At 32.6% G+C, this 8,938-nt stretch overlaps 1 long non-coding RNA gene across 8 annotated transcripts; it reads left to right on the top strand.

The window, feature by feature from the left end:
• The first annotated feature begins 939 nt into the window (after positions 1-939).
• LOC109580310 (uncharacterized) lies at positions 940-2,555 on the top strand. 8 transcript variants are annotated; one of them, XR_002184172.1, is made up of 8 exons: positions 940-1,287; positions 1,684-1,764; positions 1,811-1,882; positions 1,929-2,073; positions 2,147-2,157; positions 2,208-2,268; positions 2,313-2,438; positions 2,484-2,555. It is a non-coding gene; the product is annotated as an uncharacterized LOC109580310 (long non-coding RNA). The 8 variants fall into 8 exon arrangements; XR_002184173.1 differs by having other exon boundaries at positions 1,684-1,882; positions 1,929-1,968; positions 2,012-2,073; XR_002184174.1 differs by having other exon boundaries at positions 1,684-1,882; positions 1,929-1,968; positions 2,012-2,073; positions 2,115-2,157.
• Positions 2,556-8,938: the final 6,383 nt, after the last annotated feature.

Below are 8,938 nucleotides of genomic sequence, written 5' to 3'. Positions count from 1 at the left end.
CAGGTTACATTTTGCAAAAATGTAAAAATTGGTATAGTAAAAACAAGGACTGCAAAATTTTAAAATCAACTTGCTATTCTAAAACAAATTATAGTAGTAATCCAGACCAAAAAAAAGAAGCCTCTAGAAATCATTATCAAAAAAATCCACAGCCAAAAAAAGAAGCCTCTAGAGATCAGTATCATAAGAATCCACAACCAAAGAAAGAAGCCTCTAGAGATCAGTATCATAAGAATCCACAACCAAAAAAAGAAGCATCAAGAGATCTGTATCATAGGAATCCACAACCAAAGAAAGAAGCATCTAGGAATCATTATCAAAACAATCCGAACCCCCAAAAAAGTAAATGAAAGGAACGCTATCATAAAAATTGAGGCTTTCAAAAACAAAACTCCTTAAAACAGTATTACATGAATAGAGACGCAATATTATGTGCTACAAAAGATAAATTTCTGACATATAAATTTTCTGATAATGAAATGGATAAGTTGCACTAATCAAGGAAAATAAAAGGCGTCTAAATAAAGATTATTATGAACGTAATTATTGTCACATATTGTATAGATTATGCTCAAATTACTCATTACCTGCACCAAATAGTGAAGCAAAGGAATATTATTTTATAAAAATTAAAGAAGCATTATATTACAACCCCGAAATAGTTGTTGATTTATTTCCATCAAGTATGAAAGGCATAGATTTTGAGAACACATCATATGACAGTAAATGTAATGCTGCTATATTGTTAGAATAAGTTTTGAAAAACAGATCCCCACAAAGTAGGTGTATTGATATGTGCAGCAAATAGCATTAGGAAATTGAAGTTGAATAGCTTTAGTGACTTTGGTGAGCAATGTCACACAAAAAATAGTGAGCCTTATTTTTATGAATCAGCATATATGTATCCTAATGATAACTCTGATAGCCAATTAGATACACACCCAAGAGTTACCATGCATGATCCGTGAATGATGGGTATCAGGCCTGGACCAGGTCTGATTCTATAACGGTCCAGCATCGACGGCCATCACTGCTGAATCGAGGCTGTTGCTCTGGCCTGGACCAGTATCTATTTCAGTCCCGATGTAGTCATAGCTGATACAGTAGTGTCTGTTCGTCAGCACTGGTCCAGGCTGTATATCAGTACTGGATCAGATTGATGCTTTTTAAGATGGCAGCCCCGTGTGGACTATCTGACATGTTTTGTTAAAGAAAATCATCTTAATCTGACTTTTTAAGAGGAATCTTGTTGGCTGTATACACTAGGGCTAAATCACTGGATGTTATGTGAGTACCGTGGACCACATTAAATGTTATACTATTTTTAGGCTATTTTGAACCATTTATTACTTAAACATGAGTAGGATACATCATATTTTGAGTAAAAAGTAGGCACATGTAGATACACAATCAAGCTAAATAAATTAATTGAGCAGATACATGACTGAAAAATAAAACGACTGACACTTTCCAATTAAAGTTTACCACATCTTGCCTACAAAATCTCTATGATATGAAAGTAGAGACCTGGGTTTATGAGGAATTATCAAAGGGGTATAAACTGCATGAACAAACTTATAATAAATTTAGGCTAATTATTATTGTGAGATTAATGACTTCAGTTTAATTGACTATAATTTGAAATACATACCTTTCATTATGGATTCTCTGTTAACTTTCTAGTATTGAGCCAAGCATTGAAACAGAGCCAGAAAACCTTTCTGCAATAATCATGACACTGGTGAAGACGATGAGAAATCAGGCGTAAAAATGGTTCACTACATGTGATTGTAACTATGTTTTTAATTAGGGTGAATGTATTAGTGATCATGATGATGAAGATATTGTACTGAGAGACTTATGAATGATAGTCACAAGTGTGGTAAAACAGTTTATTGATTATGTGTGTAATTGTTACTTTTCCTTAGAATTTTTGATGCGGAAGATTATTCTGGAAATATTAGTATAGTAGGTGCTCCTTTAATTCATATTAATTTATTAATTTAGCAAGGCCACTAGTATACATTCTATAGTTACCTTATCTCACTAAGTTTCAAGACAAGAATATCTTAGGTTTGTTTAATTTCATGTGAAAAGCTAAATTCATTATTCAGGTTGTGATGAACCGAAACTTTCTTGTTTAAAGCTCTTGTTAAGGTCAGTTTAATCATAGTATTTTAATTTATTATCATCATTTGTCATTATAGTTCACTTCAAATAGCATTGAATTTTTTTGTGAACCTGCCTTCATCATGCTGGTTAAGGAAGGTATGTAGTTCCTTTGCTTATGTAGAATTTATGCCTCATTATAGTTATGTTATGGAACTAAGCTTTGTAGGACTATGTGTGACAAGATACCTTTGAAAGATCTGCTTCACTACATGGAACCCGAGAGTTCATTAATGTTGGAGATTTTGGGAAATTAATTTCTCAGTAATGTAAGTTTATTAATTTTAGTGCCTTCTTAATTTATGGCTCTTTAGGTGTCTTAACTTACAAAACATGAAGTGTCTTACTTGTAGAACATTGGTAGACTATGATGAAGAAAACAATTATAATCTTTTTTTTGGTTTTAATAATAATTCCAAATCATTTAAAATTAACAATGAATAATAATTAGGTATTAATTAAGCATGAGCATAACAGGAAGTACGTCATAATGAAGCTTAATGAATATCGTTGTCGTTGTCGGATCAGGCCTGGCACCAGCATAAATCGTGGCTGATTCGTCAATATCGGATCAGGACATTGCCCCAAATCCTCGGTCCAGGCTCGATCATTGGTGATAATTCAGGCCTGTATTAGGACTGGTCCATGTTCCAACTCTTGGGCGTGTAGTCCAATTGCAATCCCTGTTGATGCAAATGGCATTTGTTATGTAGCAGGGAGTGTTGATGTATCATGTATTGACAAAGCAGAAGAATGTAATGATGATAGCAACTCTGAAGATGACAATTTTGATAATAATAGAATGTATACTAATAAGAGAAAACCTACCCTCAAATGGCAGTGTACAGACAGGTGCAAGCCTTTATTAGAGAGTGACATTAGTTCTATTATTGAAGTTAGACGATATTTTGATGAACCAATTAAAGAATTGAGGAAGCATTTAGAAGCATGTGATAATTGTCCCAATAATCGTTATACGTCAAGATCCCTGCATGTCAAAGAAATAGATCAAGTGCATGAACATGATTTTTGTGATAATGCAAATGTAACGATAATTGTTAAAAAAGATGAAAATAATGTTGAAAAATATTTTAAATATTCAGAAATTGTTTGTGAAAGGATAGGCGATCCTATTATGTGTAGTATTAAAGATACTGAATGTAAAAGCATGTTGCGTATTTTACGCAAAGCATCTGTTCATTACCCTTTGTTGAGACGCCTTTTAAAACACTTTTATGTTGCTAGAAATGCCCATTTAAAAAAAGATATTATTGATTCTTCCCTTGCTGATGATGATGTAGAACAATTGATCAATTTAAAAATTAACAAAGCCGATGAGACTGAATTGGATAATGTGTATTATGCTATTAATGATGGTGAAGAAGATGACCCATTTAGAATACCAAACTTAGATACTCTACTTTATTTTCAGTATTCAGATGCTATTAATGAATTTAGGAAAGCTTTGTCTGATCAGGCTGTTAATGCTTGTTGCAGCTGTGAGAGGTTTTTAAGAAAAAAGTCTGTCACTGAAGCTAAAAATTTAAATAGCGATGTTTTGAATATCCTATTTGATTACATTAGAGAGAATGATCCTACGGCATTAAATTAAGTTGTGTATATTTGTAATCATTGTAAACCTATTAATAGGAAAATTGAAGTTCTAGCACATTGTGTGCTCAATGGGTTAAAGTGTGAGCCACTACCCAAAGAATTGGAAAATTTGGATCCTTTAAGTTACCAGTTAATACAGAGGGCCAAGTGTTTTCAGACAATTGTTAGGCTAGGCACACACACCTTAAAAGTGCCTACGTATAATTCTTTGAAGGCTCTTAAAGGTGCAATGTTTTATTTACTCCTTCAATTAGAAAAAACAATGGAAACTTTAAATGAAGTTGGTATAAATTCTAATCACTTGCCTAATCCAGAACTTTATATTATTATTAATGGACCACATACAAAATCAAATAATGTCTGGCATAGTTTAGTTGATGTAAATAAAATAAAAGCAGCAATAAGAAAATTAGAAGAAATAAATTGGCTTTATAGAAGTGTAGACGATGATTCAATTGACGAATCGTCTGAAAATGTTATACACGTAGTAAGCAATACTACTTGTAAAATGCTTGAAAAAGCAAATGATCCAGATTTAGAAGGCCTTTCGGCATATACAATTAGAAATCTTGATAGTAAAATTGCAACAGTTTCTGATATTAGTCAATATAAATTAATGAATGTAAAAGAAGCGCCAATTGACAATAGGCAAGAGCATCTTGATTTGTTATGCTTTCCTACTTTATTTTCAACTGGACAATATGGAGAGCATCATCCCAGACAAAGCTATCCAGCACAGACTTTATCATTTAGTGAATACATAAAATCAAGACTTTAAAACAAAGATTCCCGATTTCGTAGAAATCATTCATATTGTTTGCACTATTACGGATTAAAAATTAACAAGGCCTTAAAAACTGGCATATATAATTTATTAAAAGCATCAAGGGGCAACCTTGGTCAAACTGTTGCAGAAATATTAGAAACAATAAATGTGTTACATGAAAAATTCGAGGGCAATTTAAGTACCATGTTGGCTCCAATACGGGGCACAAATCAATATTGGTTTCTTGTGAAAGGTGAAGTCAAAGCAATGATTGCTGAGTATGGCTCACCAACACTTTTCCTTACATTAAGTTGTGCTGAATACGATTCAGCTGATATAGTGCAATATTTAAGAAAAGTGAATAATGCACCACAATCATAGTATTTCTAGATTATGTACAAAGGACCCTGTTTCAGTATCATGACAATTTTCATACAAATTTAAGGATTTCTTGAACATAGTCATTCTCCAGAGAGGTGTTCTAGGCGAAGTAGAGCAATATTATGTTAAAAAGAATATCAAATGCGTGGAGTGCCTCATTATCACATCCTCCTATGGATTGAAAATGCTCCTGTTGTCGGTATCGATTGTCCAGAAGAAGCCTGTTCATTCCTACAAGATAGAATAACCTGTCATATACCAGATAGTAATACGTCGCCTGATTTAAATTTTTTGGTAACAAAATACCAAATGCACAAGTGCAGCAAATATTGCAAATGAAATATTAAAGTCGGCAAGACCGATGTAACTAGATGCTGATTTGATTTTCCTAGACCAGTACGAGATAGTATTTGCATCAATGATGTTGAAAATAGCTTGAAATCATGCAACAAAATATATTATCTCAAACGAAATGAAAAAGAAGATCGAGTCTACGACTACAATCCTTTACTGTTGAAATTGTGGCTTGCAAATATGGACTTGCAATACATAGCTGAAAAGAGTCTTTCCTTAACAGAGTATGTAACTGGATATGTCACTAAAGCAGAAAAGAGTCATGCACAGGACTTATGGAATGAAGTCAGCAGCTGTGACAACATATACAGCAGGCTTTGGAAAATCAGACAAAATCTACTTCGAGCTAAAGATGTAGTATTATATGAAGCTGGCGATCTTCTCGGTGAAAGTTTATACATGAAATCAGTAACCGTACAACACGTTAATGTGTACTTGCCTCATAAGAGCAGGAAAATCAAAAACTATTCATATTTAACTAAAATGGATCGATCTTCGAAAGACATTTTTAATCCTAGCATAATTGAAGACTTTTATCCAACAAGACCAAATAACATGGAAGATGTATCTCTTTGTGAATTTGTTGCTAATTACAAATTTGATAAAATAGGAGACAATGGAGAAAGAGAATACAAACTTTGATCAAAGCCAGTCCTTCCAAACCATAGCAAATTTAATCCTATGCAAGAAGCGGAAAGAGACAATTTTTATTACTCGCTAATATTTTTATTTGTGCCTTTTAGAGACGAGAGCACACTCGTAATGAAAGGAGAAACAATGGAAGAAGCTTTTAGGCGTCACAGAGAAGCATCTATACGTGGCATTAAAAATCATTTCAACAAACAACAGAAATTATAAGAAGCTGAACATAATTGGAAGAAAATAGTCGATGCAAGAAATAAAGCCGGTTTTACTGAAGAAGAACTGCCTGATAACAAGGAAGATGATAAGCCTCAATTATTTGGTGAAATAATGGAAGCAGTAGCTGATATTGCTGACATGCATATAAATGTACCTAATTTAACATTAAAGCAAAGAGAGGCAATACTTAATGTAGATCAAAAAAGAATTTAGGATAAAATTAAGAGTCATCTTATAAGTCAAAAAGAACGTGAAGACTTATTAGAAAATGAGTGTTCAAGACTACTTAGATTAGATAATATCAAACCACTAAGGATGTTTATTAGTGGTGTAGGTGGAACTGATAAATCGTTTTTGATAGAGGCAATAAAATGCCTAGTGGATGACATATGGCATCCAAAAAGTGGTGAAATTATGTGTGCTATAGTAGCACCAACAGGTATAGCCGCATTTAATGTAGGCGGACTAACAATACATAGATTATTTCAGCTACCAATAGAGCATGAGGGAAAGACAACTGGATATTGGGCTTTGAGTAAAGAAGCTCAGAAAAGAATAAAAATGACACTTAAAAACTTAAAAATTATAATAGTAGATGAGGTATCTATGGTATCCAATCTAAATCTAGCATACTTACACATGCGCTTAGAAGATATATTTGGAACTAATGAATGGTTTGGATCCAAAAATACTTTATTTGTAGGTGACCTCTTACAATTGCCACCAGTTAATGGTAGACCAGTATTTAAAAAAATTAGCAACCAACTAGTAAAAACTAGAATTGGAGTAGCAAATGCAGTTAACATATGGAAAGAAACAGTAGAATATGATAAACTAACAATCAATGAGCGACAAAAAGGAGACGAAACTTTCTTTAAGATGCTTGATTCTGTTAGGCATGGCTGTCTGACTGATGAAACTATTGATAAGCTTAAGAGTCACGTATTTAAGGTTTCAATACAAGAAAAATATAAGGAATTGGAAAGTGAAGGAACAAATCCTCCAATTTGCCTATTTTCTAAGGTAGACGCCTGCAAAAAAATCAATGAATTAATGTTAGAAAGTCTAGAAACTGAGAAAATTGAATTAGCATGTGTAGATGTTGATGAAAGTGGCAGCACAGCAAAATTTGACAAAAAAACAAGAAAAAAATTAGGGAAACTAAAAGATCATTCAAGCAAAACAGCTGGTTTAGAAACTGTATTGTCTTTAGCAGTAGGCTGTAGAGTAATGCTAAGATGTAATATTGATGTGACTGTAGGATTAGTTAATGGGGCCATTGGTACAGTAATGGGTATTTATGCTACACGTATATCAATCAAATTTGATCATATTGATGTACCTTGTGACATAGAAAGGGTTACATCTAGATTTATGCTATCTAAGAATTTGTATATACATAGGAAACAGTTTCCCCTTATACTTTTTTATGCTATTACAATTCATAAATGTCAGGGCCTCTCACTAGATACAGCCATTATTGATTTATCAACTGTTGTTTTTGGGGATGGTATGGCATATGTTGCATTGTCTCTTGTACGCACATTAAATGGATTACATTTATTATCATATGATCCTCTGTTAAAGTTAGTAATCCGTGCATTAATGAAGTTCACAGGTTGAGAAGTTAATTTCGAAAAGACTTACCTCAAATCAAGAAAAGTAAAGGAAAGAATAGAAAGATTCAAGTGACTGGTATAATTGATGATGGTGAACCTTGTAGTAAGAATGCCAAGGTGTCTGTAAGTCATGTACAAAGTACTAGTAACAGTACCGTTAGTAGCAATAAACGTAAGAGTACTGATTTACAAAAGTGTAATCGCCCCAAAAAGAGTGAAATATGTGACGATAATGCTTTAAATAAGCCTTGCCCCCAAAAAAGAAAAGTTGATGTAGACAGTAGTACTGACAATACTGCTTTGGTATTGCCTTGCTCGAAGAAAGATGATGAAATAATTGTTTCAATAAATTTGAAAGATCTAAAAACCAAATTTAATGTCAAAGATGATGATAGTTGTAGTAGTCTCATTGTATCTATAAAACTCTCAAACATTTTACATTTATATAAATTTTTATATACATATAAAATTTATAAAATATAAACATTTTTATAAATTTTATAATTTATAAAATGTAAATAAATCCAATAAAAGTTGAATGTTGCAACAATACATAGCTCTAATAATTTGTTAAAAATTCATGCTTAATAAATTGTTTGCAATACACAAGCTTCATGTACTTGTTGTACATGTAATGTACAAATAGATGTAATATAATTTAACATTCAATACAAGGTACAAGTATTATATGCATAATACATGTGTACATGTAGGATTATGTGTTATGTACCCTTGCTTGTTTGTCTTCCCTTTTGGTCTAATTCAACTCTTTACTTTGTCAAATTATATGCTACTCTTCAAAACTTTTGTGCACAGGTCTCTTATTGTTCTCTTGGAGAGAGGGAGAGAAAGACATTTGAGAGAGAGAGAAAGAGAGAGTGAGAGTAAATGAGATTGTGAGAAATAGACATAATCAGGAGTCGTGATACATTCACCAACTGTTATTCTTTATGGCTAAATTATGTGTAAACAATGACATCATTTGTTATGATAGTGGTACACTATATTGTAATTAATGCTATATACAATGTATTAGAGCAGTACTAACAATGCACAGTGCTGATTCAGCAATAATAGAGCATATACACAAAATGGCACAAAATAAGCAAATTGTATTACTTTACAATTGAGGATGCACACATGATTATGCTTACTGATTCAGATGAAATGATAC

This window comes from Amphimedon queenslandica, unplaced genomic scaffold, assembly GCF_000090795.2.
Source record: "Amphimedon queenslandica unplaced genomic scaffold, v1.1 AMPQUscaffold_13498, whole genome shotgun sequence".
Taxonomy (NCBI): domain Eukaryota; kingdom Metazoa; phylum Porifera; class Demospongiae; order Haplosclerida; family Niphatidae; genus Amphimedon; species Amphimedon queenslandica.
This window is presented reverse-complemented; position numbering and strand designations above follow the sequence as displayed.